We start from the raw sequence: 17,046 nt of genomic DNA, 5'->3' as shown, positions 1-17,046 counted from the left end.
CATTATTATGTATTTGTATTCCTTTGGAATGCCTTCTCAGGAATGAGACTGGTGGATCAAAGTGCATGTAAATTTTTTTATTTTCAGAAGATATTGCCATACTGCAATTGCATTTGCATTTCATTTGTAAAGTATGACAGTACCTTTTCCTCTGCATTTTTACTCTAAAGAGAGTGATGGTGCTATCATTAAATACACGTTATAAAAAGATAATGCATTTTTGCTTTAATTTGCATTTCCTTGATTACTGATAATTTTGAGTAGCCATATGTTTATGGACATTATATCCAGTTTTAGATAAATTATCCATTCATATCTACTCTCTATTATTTGTGGCCAAATAGTAAGAACTCGGTATTTTAAAGGTATTAACTTTCTTTTAATCCTCTGTGATGCAAACATATTTTTAATTCTACAATTTCTCATTGACTTTTTAAAAATCTTCTATAGCTCTTGTTTTCTTAACTTGGTTAAGAACAGTCTCCATGAACTAAATTATATGTACAGGCTCCTAGATTTTCTTCTATAATTTAAGTAATTCATTCATCTATTTATTCATTGATTTATTTTCATGTTTCTCTGCTTTGAAGTCTTCAGTAATCTGGAATTTATTTCTATAAATGCTGAGAGAAGTGTACATTTCTATTTTCTTCCAGATGGATAGTCAATTGAGCCAGCACGTTCCTTCCCACACTGAATTGAAATATCAGCTTCATAATAGATTAAAATGGTGTCTATTCTGGAATTTATATCAAGATTTTCCATTCAATTCCTCTACCATGTTTATTTCAAAAATCAATGTTTTCTTTATTTGATTATAGTATGCTTTAATATCTGTACTTACTGGTCTTTTTTTTTTTTAAAGGCTGCACCTGTGGTATATGGAGGTTCCCAGGCTAGGGGTCTAATCAGAGCTACAGGTGCCAGCCTACACTGCAGCCACAGCAGTCACAGCAATCACAGCAATGCAGGATCCGAGCCACATCTGCAACCTACTTACCGCAATGGAGTATACCTGACCCACTGAGCAAGGCCAGGGATGGAACCCACATTCTCATGGATACTAGTCGGATTTGTTTCCTCTGAGCCACGATGGAAACTCCACTAGTCTTCTTTCATATATTTTATTATTGGAAATTTTAGTTTCCCAAAGAAGCTTTAAGGTAATTTTATATTATTTTTGAATGTTATGATTCTAATTGGAGTTTCAGTGTATATCACAATTAATGTTATACATAAATGTTATATACATGTAATAAGGAATTTGAGAAGCTCTAACATTTTAGTTATTTTCATTCTATACATCTAAGAACGTAGTATGATTTTCCATTTGTGTGAGTCTTGTTTTCAGGGCTTTATAGCTGTCTTCACTTGAAATTTCTTTGCATTTTATTGCAACCACAAATCAGTTTTTCCCACTTTCATGTTTACGTAATTCCTGCTATTGTTATTTGTATTTTTATAGCTATCCATCTTATCAATTCAAGTGTTTTTTCTTATGTCTCTTGGGTTTTCCAGGAATATAATAACTATCAAAAAAAAAGTTTTATCCTTTTTTCCCAGTGTTTATACAAATTATTTTACTGTCTTTTCTCACTATATTTGCTAGAACCTTTAAGACAATATTGAATAATAACAGCAACATCAAGTAGTCTTATTTAGTTCTAATCATAATTAAAGTGATTTTAGTGGTTGCCATTTAGAATAATGTTTGCCAGTTTTTGTAGTCTTCATTGTACTTACAGAGGCGCCTCCTGTATGTATTTCCCTCAAGTTATTATTAAGGATAGCTGCTGAATGTTTATCAAGATGGCTTTTCAACATCTACTGCCATGTTCATTTATTTTTCTGCTTTCATATGTTGATATAATAAATCATACTGCTTGATTTCCTGATACATGTACAACCTTGCATTCTTGCAATAAACTCTACTTGGCCATAGCTTATTGTCTGTTAATATACTGCTGGATTATGGTAGCAAAGATCACATTTAGAATTTTATGCATCTAGTATACTATTGATCTTTTTGCAGTACTTTTAAAAATCAGGTTATAGCAATAATATTGGTCTCATAAATACAATGATAACTAGTCTGTCTTCTTCTATAGTTTGAAATAACTTAACTTACATCAGAATGGCTTGCCCTTTAAGGTTAAATAGTGTTCAGCTAGGCAATTATCAAACCCTGTTAACTTTTTCAATAATACATTTTTCATTTCTTGTCTAATCTTTCCTATGGTGCTCAGACTATTCAAAATTCCTACTCTTTCATTAATTTAAAAAAATTATATTTTTCCCAAACTTTTGCACAGCAAAGAAAACCATTAAAAAAAGAAAGAAAGGAAAAGGCAGCCTATGGAATGGGAGAAAATAGTTGCAACAGATTTCACCAACAAGGACTTAATCTCCAAAATATACAAATAATTCAACAACACAAAAACAAACCCAACTGAAAAATGGGTAAAAGACCTAAATAGACTTTCCTCAAAAAAAAGACCTATGAATGGCCAGTAAACAAATGAAAAGATTTTCAACAGCACTCATTATTACAGAAATGCAAATCAAAACTACAGTGAGGTACCACTCACACCAGTCAAAATGGCCATCATCAAAAAGTCTACAAATAACAAATGCTGGAGAGGATGTGGATAAAAGGGAACCCTCCTACACTGTTTGTGGGAATATAAACTTGTATAACCACTTCAGAAAACACTATGGAGGTTCCTCAGAAATCTAAATATAGAACTACCATACGATCCAGAAATCTCATTGTGGGCATATATCCAGACAAAATTATAACTCGAAAAGATACATGCACCCCTATGTTCACTGCACCACTATTACAGCAGCCAAGACATGGAAACAACCTAAATATTCATTGACAGATGAATGGATAAAGAACATGTGGTACATATATACAATGGAATACTACTTGGCCATAAAAAGAATGAAATAATGACATTTGCAGCAACATGGATACAACTAGAGATTATCATACCAAGTGAAGTAAGTCAGAAGGAGAAGGACAAATACCATATGATATCACTTCTATGTGGAATCTAAAATATGGTGCAAATGAACCTATCTACAAAACAGAGACAGACTCACAGACATAGAGAACAGACTTGTGGTTGCCAAGCAGGAGGTGGGAGGGGGGAGATGACTGGGGTTTGTGGTTAGGAGGTTCAAACTATTATATTTAGAATGGATAGACAATGAGATCCTACTGTATAGCACGGGAACTATATCCAATCTCCTGGGATAGACCATGATGGAAAACAATATTTAAAGAAAGAAATGTATATGTATGTATGACTGAGTAATTTTTCTATACAGCAGAAATTGACAGAACATTGCAAATCTATATACGTTAATAAAAATTTAAAATTTATATTTTCCTAGGGTATCATTAATGTTTTTCTAGACTTCCTAGTTACCTTTTGAGATTAAGATTTTCTGTGTGGTCAAGAATATGATCAACTATTTTTGTAAATATTGCATGGACATTTAAAACCCAGTTCTTTAGGAGTAAGTAAATAAATTTGTGTTTAATAAATAGGAATTTATTGAATCCACCTGGTAGTAGACACTAGCTTAGGATAAACACCTCTCTCCCTTTGCCTAGCTTTTCTATAAACATGTTCACCACACCTGTACCCAGTGGCTGGGAAACTTGTATTTATGCTTAGGTCTCAGTTTTATATCACTTTCCCCCAGAAGACCCCCCCTCATACCCTAGACTCAACTGGGGAAGAGAGTCACCATACAAAGAATTTTTCTTCTTGGTACTTGTCTTATTTGTCACTATCTTGTTATTTGTATAAATAACAGTAAACTCTTTCTCTCTTACTATTTAGTGACTTCCATGAGAATTGGAATGCTTGCTTTATCTTATCCTCAAAACAGTTCCCATTGTGACACAGCAGACACAAATCTGACTGGGAACTGTGAGTTTGTGGGTTCAATCCCTGGCCTCGCTCAGTGGATTGGGATCCAGCATTGCCGTGAGCTGTGGTGTAGGTCTCAGATGTGGCTCAGGTCCTCTGTTGCTATAGCTGTGGTGTAAGCCGTTAGCTGTAGCCCTGATTGGACCCTTAGCCTGGGAACCTCCATATGCCACAGGTGCGGCCCTAAAAAGCAAAAACAAACAAAGAAAGAAAGAAACAAACAAAAAAAAAACCCACAGTTGAATATGGTAGAGTGCCTGATACATAGAAGGCATGTGCTATATGTTTCTTATATGAATGACTAACTCAGTGAATGGCCTATTAATCAGAAGAGATCTAAATTCAGGAACAGTCACTGGCAGTTTTCCACCATGTGGTTGGAAACCCAGGCAGCCACATCTTGAAGCAGACATACAAGAAAGAGGCAGAATCAAGAGGTGGAGGAAAAGAAAATTTCCTGCCTCAGTCCCTATTTCGATAGCCAAGACATGGAAGCAACATAAATGCCCATCAACAGAGGAATGGATAAAGAAGATGTGGTACACATATACAATGGAATATTACTCAGCCATAGAAAGCAACAAAGTAATGCCACTTGTAGCAACATGGATGGACCTAGAGATAATCATAGGAAGTGAAGTAATTCAGACAGAGAAAGACAAACATCATGTGAGATTACTAATATGTGGAATCTAATAAAAAATTATACAAAAAAACTTATTCACAAAACAGGAATAGACTCAAAAATTTTGAAACCAAACTTATGGTTACCAAAGGGGAAACGTTGGGGGGAGGGATAAATTGAGAGACTGGGATTGGCATGTTCACACCACTATATACAAAATCAAAGAGTAACAAAGACCTACTGTATGGAAGAAGGAACTCTACTCAATATTCTGTAATAACCTACGGGGAAAAGGATGGATTTATATAGGTATAACAATCACCTTGCTGTCTACCTAAAATAAACTCAACATTGTTAAGTCAACTATATTCCAATAAAATTTAAAAAGGATTAAAAAAAATAACATTTCAATCAGAGGCCCAACTGCATCTCTTTCCTTGGGTTTGTGAGACCTGTTGTAGTCCTGTAATTCCACTTTCTGTTGAAGCTAAAAACGAAAGCAGATTTCCTTAGTTTTTACCTAATGTCAATTTTCTGTCCTAGAATCCCATCCAAGACACTGCAGTACCTTTACAGTTCTCGTGTCCCTTAGGCTTCTTGTCACCGTGAGTGTTTCTCAGAACTTCCTTGTTTTTAATGACCTCATTGCATTTTTTTTTTGTATTTTAATCTTTCTAATTTTATGTTTGAATTCACTTTGATTTACTTTGTTGTTTCTTTTCTTTTTTTTTTTTTTTGCTGTTTTTGCTGGGTTTTCATAAGTTTCTTTTCACTTTCTTTTTTCCTTTAACAAGTGCTATTTCTCTGTAACTTTCCATCTGATAAATGTTTGCCTCTCCTCTCTAGGGACTTATAACAAAACACATTTCTATAACTTTAAAGACACAATTTGTGTCCTTCACTAAGACACTCCACACTAATAAGGTCAGTCTTTTAGAATATTTTCACTCCTAGTCTCAATTCTGCCCTTACCTGGTCCAAGATACAATCTTTGAAATGCTTTGCTTCATTGCTTTTCTCCCCATTCACCCCTAACTTCTAGATTTCTCTGAGATAGCTTCACACTTTCAGTTCCAGATTATTATTAGAATGACCCTTCCACATACCCTCTATGTTAATAATCTTTCTTGGCGGTAGCTAACAGAGACTCCTGGTCTACCCCGTCCACCTGGATTTAACTGCATATGCCTTGCTGAGAATTGCGGCTTCTCCTCCTCATGTCTCGCTGTCTCCACGAAGAGGATGGTGGTAGGTTGATTCTGGTACAGTTGTTACAGAGTCTTCCCTCTCGTCCTTTCCTCTGGAACCAGTATGCACGAGTGATGTACTCTCCGGTTCACAGCGCATCACACGCCCCCATTTGGAAAGGGAATGACGTCATAGGTGGATACAGGACACAGGCTACGGTCATTTTCCCTCCACAGTCAGACGCAATTCCAACACCGTCCCATTAAGGTGTTGCATATAAAACCCTGCACAGGGAGTTCCCTCTGAGGCTCAGTGGATTAAGAACCTGACGTAGTCTCCGGGAGGATGTGGGTTCAATTCCCAGCCTCATTCAGTGGATTAAGGATCCAGCGTTGCCCTGAGCTGTGGTGTATAGGTCACAGTCGTTTCTCAGATCCCACGTTGCTGTGGCTGTGGGGTAGGCCTGCAGCTGCAGCTCTGATTCAACCCCTGGCCCAGGAACTTCCATATGCTGCAGATATGGCCAGGCAGGGGAAAAACAAAAACAAAAACAGTAACAAAAAACATGCCATATGGCAGTCTGATTCTTAAAGTAGCTGGTTATTTCCGTCTAGAAGTTAGTCATGGCGCCCTTTGTTCTCGGAGTTTATAAATTTTCCAGACTAGCTCTGACGACTTTCTCATCCCTTCTGCTTAGAATTTGGTGAATAGTTACAATTTACACATTAGGTCCTTCTTAATCTTGGGACATTTTCTTCTTTAAGCATTGCCTTTTCTTCATCAGTTCCTTTTCTCCTCTCTGGATCTTCTTTTGTTCACATGTTAGTTTTTTCATATATATCCTCCCAAACTCTTTTCCCCTCATGATTGTTTTCTCGTTATTTATTTTGCTCTATGTTTTAAAATATTATGTCCAGTTGAGTTTCTAGGCCACTAATGCAAGTCCCAACACCGATCTCCTGCTCCCCTTCAATTCATTCACTAGTGCTCTTAGTTCAAAAATCATGCAGAAAGTCTTTAAAAAATATGTCAGACTACTCTTACATATTTCTGTATTTGGGTTCAAGTTTTAATTCTTTCACTTTAAGGCTTGTCCTTATTTTCCTCTCTTGGGCTCCTGGCCTCCCCTGAATGCTGGAGCTCAGGACCAGCAGCTGGAGGTCTTCAGATGACACCAGGGAGTCATGGTTCTCAAAGTGTGGTCTGCAGAGCTCTGGAGGTCCTGAGACTCTTGCAGGGGACCTATAAGATCAAAACGCTTTCATAATAATGCTAACATGGGATGTGTCTTTTCTGCTGTGTTGACATTTGCTCTGACAGCACAAAAGCAATGGTAGGTAAAACTGCTGCTTCCTTAGCATGAATCAAAGCAGTGTCACCAAAATGCATCAGCTGTCATCACCCCCTTCACCGCCACATATGAGAAAATGAAGAATGGAAGCCTTGGGTAGTTTGTAAAGGTCCCATTGCAATAAAAGGCAAAGCTGGAAAAATAAAAGCAAACATGAAATATACCAGCAATTTTTATAACAGTTGTGACTAAGGGAAAAACCCAATCCATTCTCCTCGAGTTTTCTTCTTCTTAACATCCTTCAGCACCTGATACGCTGCTCTGACAACCAGGAAAAAAGCAGAGGCTGCCTCTAAACTCAGCTTTGCCCCTAGACACTGGAAGGTTGACCTGATCCCTCTGACTCACGCTCACCCCAACCCTGAGCTGGCCGTTCCCTCTGCTTTGGGCTGTACTTTTCATCAGGATAAAAGGGAGCTTGGACTCTTGGCGGAAAACCTCACCTTCCTTGTTCTTCTACGATATCACTTCTTCTTCTGGGAGCAGGGCTGGATACTCGAAGGACCCAGTGCAAAATGACAATGAAAACTACTTTTTGAAAAAGCAGGAAAGAGTGCTATTAAAGTACTAAAATATAAAGATCTTTCCTTTTAGGAATATTTTGTTACTTTCAAAAGAGTAATAGGGGTGACAGTGATACATGGGAAACAACATAAACTTAGAATTTGCAAATAATATTTTGGTGTCAAAATCCTATGTAATAAATGATAATACTTTACTAATGCGGTATCTTGATTAATCATAAAATTTTTTTCTGGATCACTTTTTTGCAAAATGTTTTAGTAGATCATCAAAATACATACTTTAAGTAACTTAATTTTTAGTAAATATAATTGAAAGCAATACTGGTGGTTCTTGCAAATGCAAGATTATAAAGTCTTTGATAATTTTCAATTTTGAGAAGATGCTTTCTGCATGTGCAATTGTGATTGAGGCTATTAAAAGTAGTTTATGGGGAGTTCCCCTGGAGGCACAGCGGAAATCAATCCGACCAGTATCCACGAGGATTCTGGTTTGATCCCTGGCCTCGCTCAGTGGGTCCAGGATCCAGCATTGCCGTGAGCTGTGGTGTAGGTCTCAGATGCAGCTTGGATTCCACATTGCTATGTCTGCGGTGTAGGCTGGCAGCTGTAGATCTGATTCGACCCCTGGCCTGGGAACTTCCATATGTGGCCCTAAAAAGCAAAAACAAAAACCCAAAACAAAACAAAAAGTAGTTTATAGTCTGTGACAACCTTGTTGGGGTTCTTTAAAAATATTATGTTGAGATAAATTTCTGATAAATTTTATCAAAATATAAATTTTATTACATTTAGGACCAGTAATGGTTGAGGAATAATTTTTTGAAAAGATTTTACTCTCTGTACAAATGCGTTTCATATAGTCTGTGGTTCACTTTAAAAGTGGATTTATACAGTGTTATTTTAATGTTTCCGCTGACATTTCCTCTAACTTGTAGAGTTGCTTTTGCTGTCACTGATGCTGCTGCTGCTGCTGCCACCAACGAAGTGGCTCCAGGTCCTGTCCTGGCCACACCCTCAGGAACCCTGAACTGCCCAAGTCATGCATGGAAGTCCTGGGCCAACTGCAATGAGCCTATGCTGCCTGCTGGCCCCCAACCACCCATGACTGTGCCCTGCTGCCTGGCACATCTCTGCTGCCTGCATGGGTATCACGCTGGCCCATCAGCCTCATCACAAAACACAAGGTCAAAGATAAAATTATATTAAGAATTTCAAGACTATCATAGAACATTAAACCAAGCATAGGGCCCTTCTCAACAAAGGCCCTGCCTGGGAATCCAGATGGACAGCAATGGTGATTTCTGGTTTCCCATCCGCTATTGGTTCAATTTTGGAGTGTTTAATGCACTTTCTATTGCCAACCTAGTAAGTAATTTGCCTTGTAAATCTGCCGTTTACAGTCTCTCCTTCTAGAGGTTTTCTGCAGCTCTCTAAGCCAACAGTTGTCTCTCTTCTTGTAAATCAGTTGGCATCTTTTCTAGGAAACGAATGTGAACCTAACTCTAAATAGTCACTAATGACTTAAATCAGTTACTGGCTCTTTCTGAGTCCCTAATTTCCCTAGGACTGATTAGCTCAGGCATAGGGAAGTTCTGGATTCATGGCACAACTCAGAGTGCAGGCTCTGGAACAGTACTGCCTGTGCAAACCCCCTTTTCCTGCTGCGAGCCTTTGCCATGACATTCGTCTCTGTAAGCCTCTGTTTTCTCATTTATAAAACAGGGATAATAGCATACCTTTAAAGATAAGGCTTGACAAAAGGTTATTATTACTATTCAACTCTAGATACGTGGGGCTCAATCTCTTAGCTTATACCCAGAGAACAAAACTGCCAGCTTTGACTAACAGGCCGTTTTGGTAACATGTAGAGAATGTTCACTACCACTTTCTGAAGGAGTCCCCAAAGGAGCAGAAACAGAACTCCGCTCACTAAGGCCATGCAGAAAGTACGGCTGGGCGAAGGCTGCTGCAGGATCAGGTGAGGGTGAGGAGGGGGTGTGTGTGGGTGTGTGAGAGAGAGTGTGCGTGCACGCACATGTGTGCTTGTGAGAAGAAAAGCCTCTGAATCTGCATGGGATCACTCCCGGGCTTTCAGGAAAGCAGGCTCTGCATGTCCATGTGTAATAACTAAAAAACACACAAGGCTTTCGTCTGATGCCTGGACTTGTACCTCTGGGTTACACGGCCGCTGTCAGCAGACCCCAGGGGAACAGCACTCATAAGGAATATGGAACGGAGCACCCCCTCTGAACCACACAAGATAAAGAACAGGCATTTTCTTAAAGGGCCTTTTTTTTTTTTTTAACTGGGATGAGGCTTTTCAAACACCTGCTGTTTGGTCATGAATTTGAAGTATAAGACAACAGCAGGGTTTGGTAACAAGGAATTCTGAATTTGAAATTCATATTTGGTGTCTTCAGCTGAAACAGTATGGACGAAGAGGGTAGTTGGGGTTGATTAATCAAACCTATACACAAACAGACAGGCATCAGGTAAAAGAAATTACTTTCCTTCCTGAGAGATTTTATGAAAGTGTGACCTGTTACATGGAAATTAAATCACCAAAAGGATGAAATCAAGACATATCATTAAATTCTCCCATGAGAATTTGTGTCATCTGTGTCATGGTGTTTCTACTGCTGGATGAGCGGCCCCTGGAAACGGCCACGATGCCTGCAGCCTCCCCACTCCTCCCTCTCCACTTGCTGAGCTGCTCCTGCCCTCCCAGCTGCCCTAGGCCTGGCTGTCCAAGGCTGCCTCCCACTGCATGTAATTCACTCTCCCTGTCTTCACTGCCAGCTGTCTTAATCAAGGTCCCAGGAGAACCTGCACAAGGAAAAGAGAAACTACTTTTATAACAGAGGGAATATCATGCAAAGAACTGGTTATGGAGACCCTGAAAGAGCTGAGAAGCCAACAGGAGATGGAGAGGAGAGCAAGTAGCCACGGCAGGAAGCCACGGCCTCCTCTGAGCTACAGGAGAAAGGAGAGCCTGGCCAGCAGGCACTGGGACAATGAAAGACACAAAGCAATGTCCTAGACCAATGAAACCAGAACCCCTGCAAGTGGAAGCAGGTATTAGTGGTTTTTGAAACTCCTCAAGTGATTTCAATGCAACCACCAGGCACGAGCAGCCTGCTGAAAGCATCTAGTAGAATCTGCATTCCTATGACTGCATCTGCCCCGAGACTGAGCAGACAAGGGGGGAAGCGCCACCAGCACACCACTGCTCAAGGTCCAGAAATAGACCAAAGACACCACTAAATCAGGATGGCCAGCGGCTCTAAGGTACCTTTAAAGGAATATCCAAGAGCCGGCTTTGATTTATAGAATTTCACCTCATAGAGCAAGTTTAGTAATTGTTCTCTAAAATATACTGTTTTAAAGAGCTGTATCTTGCTTCATGTATATTGAAAAAATTGATTACAGTAAACCATTATCTAGCGCAACGGATGCACAAGGCATTTCAAATGTACATAAACTGACTCCGAGAACATCCTGCTTAATAAGTCTCCTAACCTAGTGCACATATTGTGTGTGCTAATCATTTGTTGGATGAACTAATCATCAAAGGAAGATTAGTGTTTAGTGTGATATTGTGATTTTTAATTGTATTTTAATTCTTTTCAAATGGATAATCCATAATGATATATATAATGAATCTCTTAACTAGAAGCAAACATCTTAATATGATCTTCTTTTAAATGACGGAGAAAACATTTCAAGATTTTGTACAGCTCTGGGGTAATCACTCTGAACACCAATTATCATCATAAATATTGCTAAAGAGAAGCCTGATTGGCAAAACCCCAGAGTTCAATGAGCCTTAGCACCTGAAAAAGAGTGAACTCTTTTTAAAGAACCATCCGTAATGCATTGCTACCCCTTTTTATGAAGCGCATATTCGCGGAAGGAATGTTTCTTAAACGACTGATGTACACGGTAGGGAATAACAAGACAACTAAGATGAGGTCCCTTCCTAGAGCACTTGACATCGTCGCGGAAGAGATCAGACTATGACGCAAGTCTCAGTAAGAGGGAGAAGGTGCTGACTCTAAGGCTCAGTGGGGGTGAGGGTCAAGAGGCCTGAGGACAAGAGCAGGACACTTAGGGGCAAAGGTCCGCTGACTGTGGGGAGGAAGGACCTGCACTACAAGTATTTGAAGATAGAAGCAACCGAATAAACATGACCTTGACATGCAGCATGGACACGCGCCAGAAGCCCACTCAGGGGTTACTGGAAAAAGCCAAGTGGAAGGTTCAAAGAGAACAGTGGCTGCAAGTATCCAAATGAAGGGCAGATGCTAGAAATATTAGAATGAAAAAAAAAAAAAAAAAGTAGGGAGTTCTCGTTGTGGCTCGGGAGTAGTGAAACCAACTAATATCATGAGGATGTGGGTTCCATCCCTGGCCTTGCTCAGTGGGTTAAGGATCTGGGGTTGCCGTGAGCTGTGGTGTCAGTCGCAGATGCGGCTGAATCCCTGCATGGCTGTGGCTGTGGCGTAGGCCGGCAGCTGCAGCTTCAATTAGACCCCTAGCCTGGGAACCTCCATATGCTGCAGATGCAGCCCTAAAAAGAAAACACAAAACCAAACCATAGAATCTCGGGCCTGAACGTCTCCAAAGGCTGACTGGACAAGATTAAGGAAACAGAGGGAAGAGACGGTTTGAAAGAAAAGATAATGAATATTCCTCTTCAGATGCGTCTGGTCGGAGGCGGGAGACCTGCAAGCAGAGACATCCACAATGAATGCTCTGACAGCACTATTTGCAGAGACTTTTTATGATGATGCGGTCAGTGTATAGCTGTATCCAGAAATAAAACACTCACTTTTCATCCATATTCCAAAATACTGTGAAGTAAAGTATAGGTTCCTGTGTTAACACAATATTCTTAAAGAGTTTCAAAAGAGCAGTGCAAGTCATCTTCATATGCATCAAACGTCAACTGCTTCCACTTCGCTTTAATGGTGACTTAGGATAATGCTGTCCAGCCTTTAGGCTGGCGGTGAGGAGTACCAGACCCAACTGTTCAAAAGCCCCTCCTGTAAACAGTCATGATCCTTGCTGGACTTTGTAGATTTGTGCTTTCCTGCCAGATCTGGGGAGATAACTGAGACGTTGGAGACACTGCAGTTGGGGGGACAGTAGCCCCCCCAGTTTGCTCTATCAGCACGACAACCTTTCACTGACTCTTCCCTGCCTTTCTCTATCTCTTCAGCAGTGATGGGCAGAAACTCATCACTCCATCCTAATAAGCAAAAGCTGAACAGACTGAAAAATCAACAGTTCTTCTTGGATCCCTGAGAGGGTAGAGCACAGGGCAAACTGCTGCCCCCACCTGGAGAAACAGACAGACAGACAGGGAGTCAGGGCTCACCCAGCAGAGGCTCACAAGTGGAAGCCACGTCAGGACCCAGTGCCATCGTAGGAAAACCTGAACTGTAATCCAGACGGCCAGAGGCTCAGTGTGGACACGTCTGAGAGTTAAAAACTCCAGGGGGATCTAGCCACGGGGGCCCCCACAGTTTTGCGAGATTTACCTCGAGGAGCTCTATTAACATAGGTCAGAGAAGAATCCCCCCATGCTTCCGGCAGGAAGAGGAGAAAAAGAAACATTTTGAAATACGCCAAAAGCCTCTGTTCTTCTTAACAAAACCTGCCCTCAGGAGAAACTAGTTAAACCCAACCCAACCTATGGGGGGATAATCATCAGAGCCCGTGTGACCTGGGGGAGCGGGGGGAATGCCTGGCCCCAGCTCAGGGTCCACCCTGTCCCACCTAAGATGGGAGAGACACTGAGGAGCATTAGGAAGTTCACAGCCTAGAGACACAGACTTCCTGAGGGACTGAGACCGGCTCACAGGCTAGAGCATGCCTTCCCCTCCCTCACAGCCCCCCACCGCACCACTCAAGGCCTGTTTACAGCAGGTGCGTTCACCCCAAACATCAGGCCCAGTCATCAAAACATTCCAAGGTCTACTGAAAGGCAAAAAACATAACTTCAAGAGATAGAGAACCAGACACAGCCGTGATTTCAGACTTACCAGAGAAGGAATTTAAAACAACTCTGATGAATATGCTAAGGACTCTAGTGGATAAAGAACACAGCACACAAGAATAGATGAGCAATGTAAGCAGAGAGGTGGGAAGCCTAAGAAGGAACCGAAAAGAAATACTGCAGATCGGAAGCACCGTAACAGAAACGAAGAATGCCTTGGATGGGCTTGAAAGCAGACTGGGCATGGCCAAGGAAAAATCTCTGAGCTTGAGGATATCTCAGTAGAAACCTCCAAAAAACAAAAATAAAAACAGAACAAAACAACAGAATCCCCAGAAGACTATGGGACAACCATAAATGATACAATATGCAAATAGATGCACAGTGGGGAATACCAGAAGATGAGGAAAGAGAGAAAGGGAAAGAATATCGGAAACCATAATGACGGGGAATTTTCCCAAATTAATGTCAGACACCAAACAACGGATCCAAGAGTCTCAGAGAACACTAAGCAAAATAAATGCAGACATTCACCCCCAAACCCCAAATCCACTACATCTAGGCATATCATTTTCAAACAGAAAATCAAAAGTAAAGAAAAAATATCCGAACGAAGCCAGAGGGAAAAACCACTTTAAATTAAAAATTAAATTAGGAGCTCCTTGATGGCTTAGGGGGTTAAGGATCCAGCACTGTTAATGCCTGGTACAGGAACTCCCACATGCCATAGCACAGCTAAAAAAAACAAAACTGAATTAAACTAAAATAATTAAATCTAAAGTAAGCAGAAGAAAAGCAACAAGAATTAGAGGAGAAATCAATGAAGGTGAAAACAGGACGTTGGTACACAAAATCAACAAAACTTGAAGCAGGTTCTTTGAAAGATCAATAATGTTGATGGGCATCTAGACAAGCTAACTTTAAAAAAAGAGAGAGAGAGGGACACAGACTACTAATATCAAAAATGAAAGGAGCGACAATACTATATATGCCAAGAACACCAAAAGAATAATAAAGCAACACTACGACTCTATGACCACAAATTTGATAGTCTTGATGGAAGGGGCTAATTCCTCAAAAGACACAGTTTCTAAAACTCACACAAGAAGAAACAGACCAACTGAAAAGACTTACATCTATTTAAAAATTGAATCCAAAACAGAAAGCACCAGGCCCAGATGGGTTCACTGGTGAATTCTACCAAATTAAGGAAGAAATTATGCCAATTCTCTAGAGCTGTGGGGAGGGGATTCAGTATGAGAGCAAGCCAGATAATAGTAATAGCTTACAGCTGGATACGGCTTTGACATTATGAACTACTTTCTCATGTGCAATTAACACACTTAAGCTTCATAATAACCCTGGGAAGTGGCTGTCATTAACCACTTTACAGATGAAAGAAAGCACCAAGCACTGAAGAGAAGTAGCAAGTAATTCAGTGACCCCTCCAGGTGGGAAAGGACTCGTCTGTGACAGGCTTAGAAGAGTTCTTTCCAAAACTATATTATTTTTTCATACTTCAAACTGCCCAACCCACCAATGCCCCCTTGAAGATCAGATTCATTTGCTTATTCATTCAGTGTTTATGTTTGGATATATTCTTATTTTATGCCTCAATTCACATCCTATCTATATCATTGGTAAATATACACATGATTTCCTATGGGCCTATTTCTATCATTTTGTATTGAACATACATCATCATGAGACGTTTGAGCATATAGCATGTTTGCATCCTGAGGCTCTTAATTCAGTTACTCTTCTAAAATGTTAAGCATATGGAGGAGAAAATTTGTCTTGTTTTTCCATAACCTTCTCATGTTAAATTATTTTTATTTTAAAATGTATACTTATTTAGACCTAGAATTTCTAGAGGTCCCATTGTGGCTCAGTGCTAACAAACCCAGCTAGTATCCAAGAGGATGCAGGTCTGATCCCTGGCCCCACTCAGTAGGTTAAGGATCTGGCATTACCGTGAGCTGTGGTGTAGGTCACAGATGCAGCTCAGATCCCATGTTGCTGTAGCTGTGGTGTAGGCTGGCAGCTGTAGCTCTGATTCGACCCCTAGCTCAGGAACTTCCATTTGCCACAGGTATAGCCCTAAAAAGCAAAAAAAAAAAAAAAAAGGAGAGAATTTGTTTCCAAAAACCATTATGCATTTAAGGTGAGAATCTGTCTCTGGGACATTGTATCTTAAAGTTCTGCATATGACAGCATTAATTTGGTACCTGTTTATCATCCATGGCATGACTCTGTTTTGTTTTAGACCTTTCCATCATTCCAGTAGAAAAAGTTCTTTTCTATCTCTCGGTATCTCCATTAGAACAAACTATATCCATCCCTCAACCAACCGTAGAGAAGCCTCCTCTCCAACACCTGTTAAGCCAGTTAGTAAGAATCCCTTTACCCATGGCTTCTCCTCTTACTCATCTTCCATCCACTGACCCCCTTCGCTCTTCTTGATGCCTCGACACCTTGACGGCGTCTTTACGCATTTGGAGTTGAGCCCAGTCTCAACTGCTATAGTCATGAGCCCTAGTCATTTGTCTTTATTAAAGTCTTCCTTACCATGAAAAAGATATAAAAATAAAAATACAGTTGGAGATGTGCCGATTTCGATTTCACAGTTTTAGCTTCCCCCTGTAATCACCAGGGAGCTTTAAAAAATACCTGGGTCCCACACCAAGAGAATCTGATTTGATTAGCCCAGGGACTTTTTAAAAGCTCCCACATGATTCTAATGTACAACCAAGGTTGCAACCTACTGGTCTTAACTCCCTCTCTGTACAGACAAGGACAAGCCTCCGTGGGCTTGGTGACCTGCTCCGGGTTATAAAGTAAATCTGGGTTATAAAGAAAATCCCAGTCTGGTCTGAGGCTGCCTGAACTTGAGTGGAGCCCTTTCCTTCCGCAGCGGAGGCTCTGCTCCCTCGCTTAGGAATTGGTCACTTGCTCCTGTTCCCTGTATTAGAACATTCTGGCTTTCTGGACACACCTTTTCATCTCTGTTCTGCATCCCTCCCCTCCTCTACTAGGCCCATCCTCATAAGCCCTGAATCATTCTCAGACTTGCCAGCATCTCTATAAATGCGCTGCCGGGGACCCTGGACGAACACTCTAAGCATCGTCACCCCGAATGGCATTGCTCCTCCGTTGCACAGTCCTCCCGATACAAACCCAAAATGCTTCATCTTGAATTCTGAACTCCAGTCTCTGGCTCAGTCCCCCGTCCTCTGATCTTCCTCACCTTCTCGCACCAGCAGAAACTGTCCTTGATCACACTCTTCCGTGTAACCCCAAGGCTGTCCTGGGAGAGGCGCCTTGTCCAGCCTCTGGTGCTGCAGCCGTCTCCCCAAGGGCACTTTGGAGAGTGGGGACTGTAGGGAGAGGTCTGGTCATCTGCATTTCGA

This window comes from Sus scrofa, chromosome 11 (genome assembly GCF_000003025.6).
Source record: "Sus scrofa isolate TJ Tabasco breed Duroc chromosome 11, Sscrofa11.1, whole genome shotgun sequence".
NCBI classification, from domain to species: Eukaryota; Metazoa; Chordata; class Mammalia; order Artiodactyla; family Suidae; genus Sus; species Sus scrofa.
Note: the sequence above shows the minus strand (reverse complement) of the source record.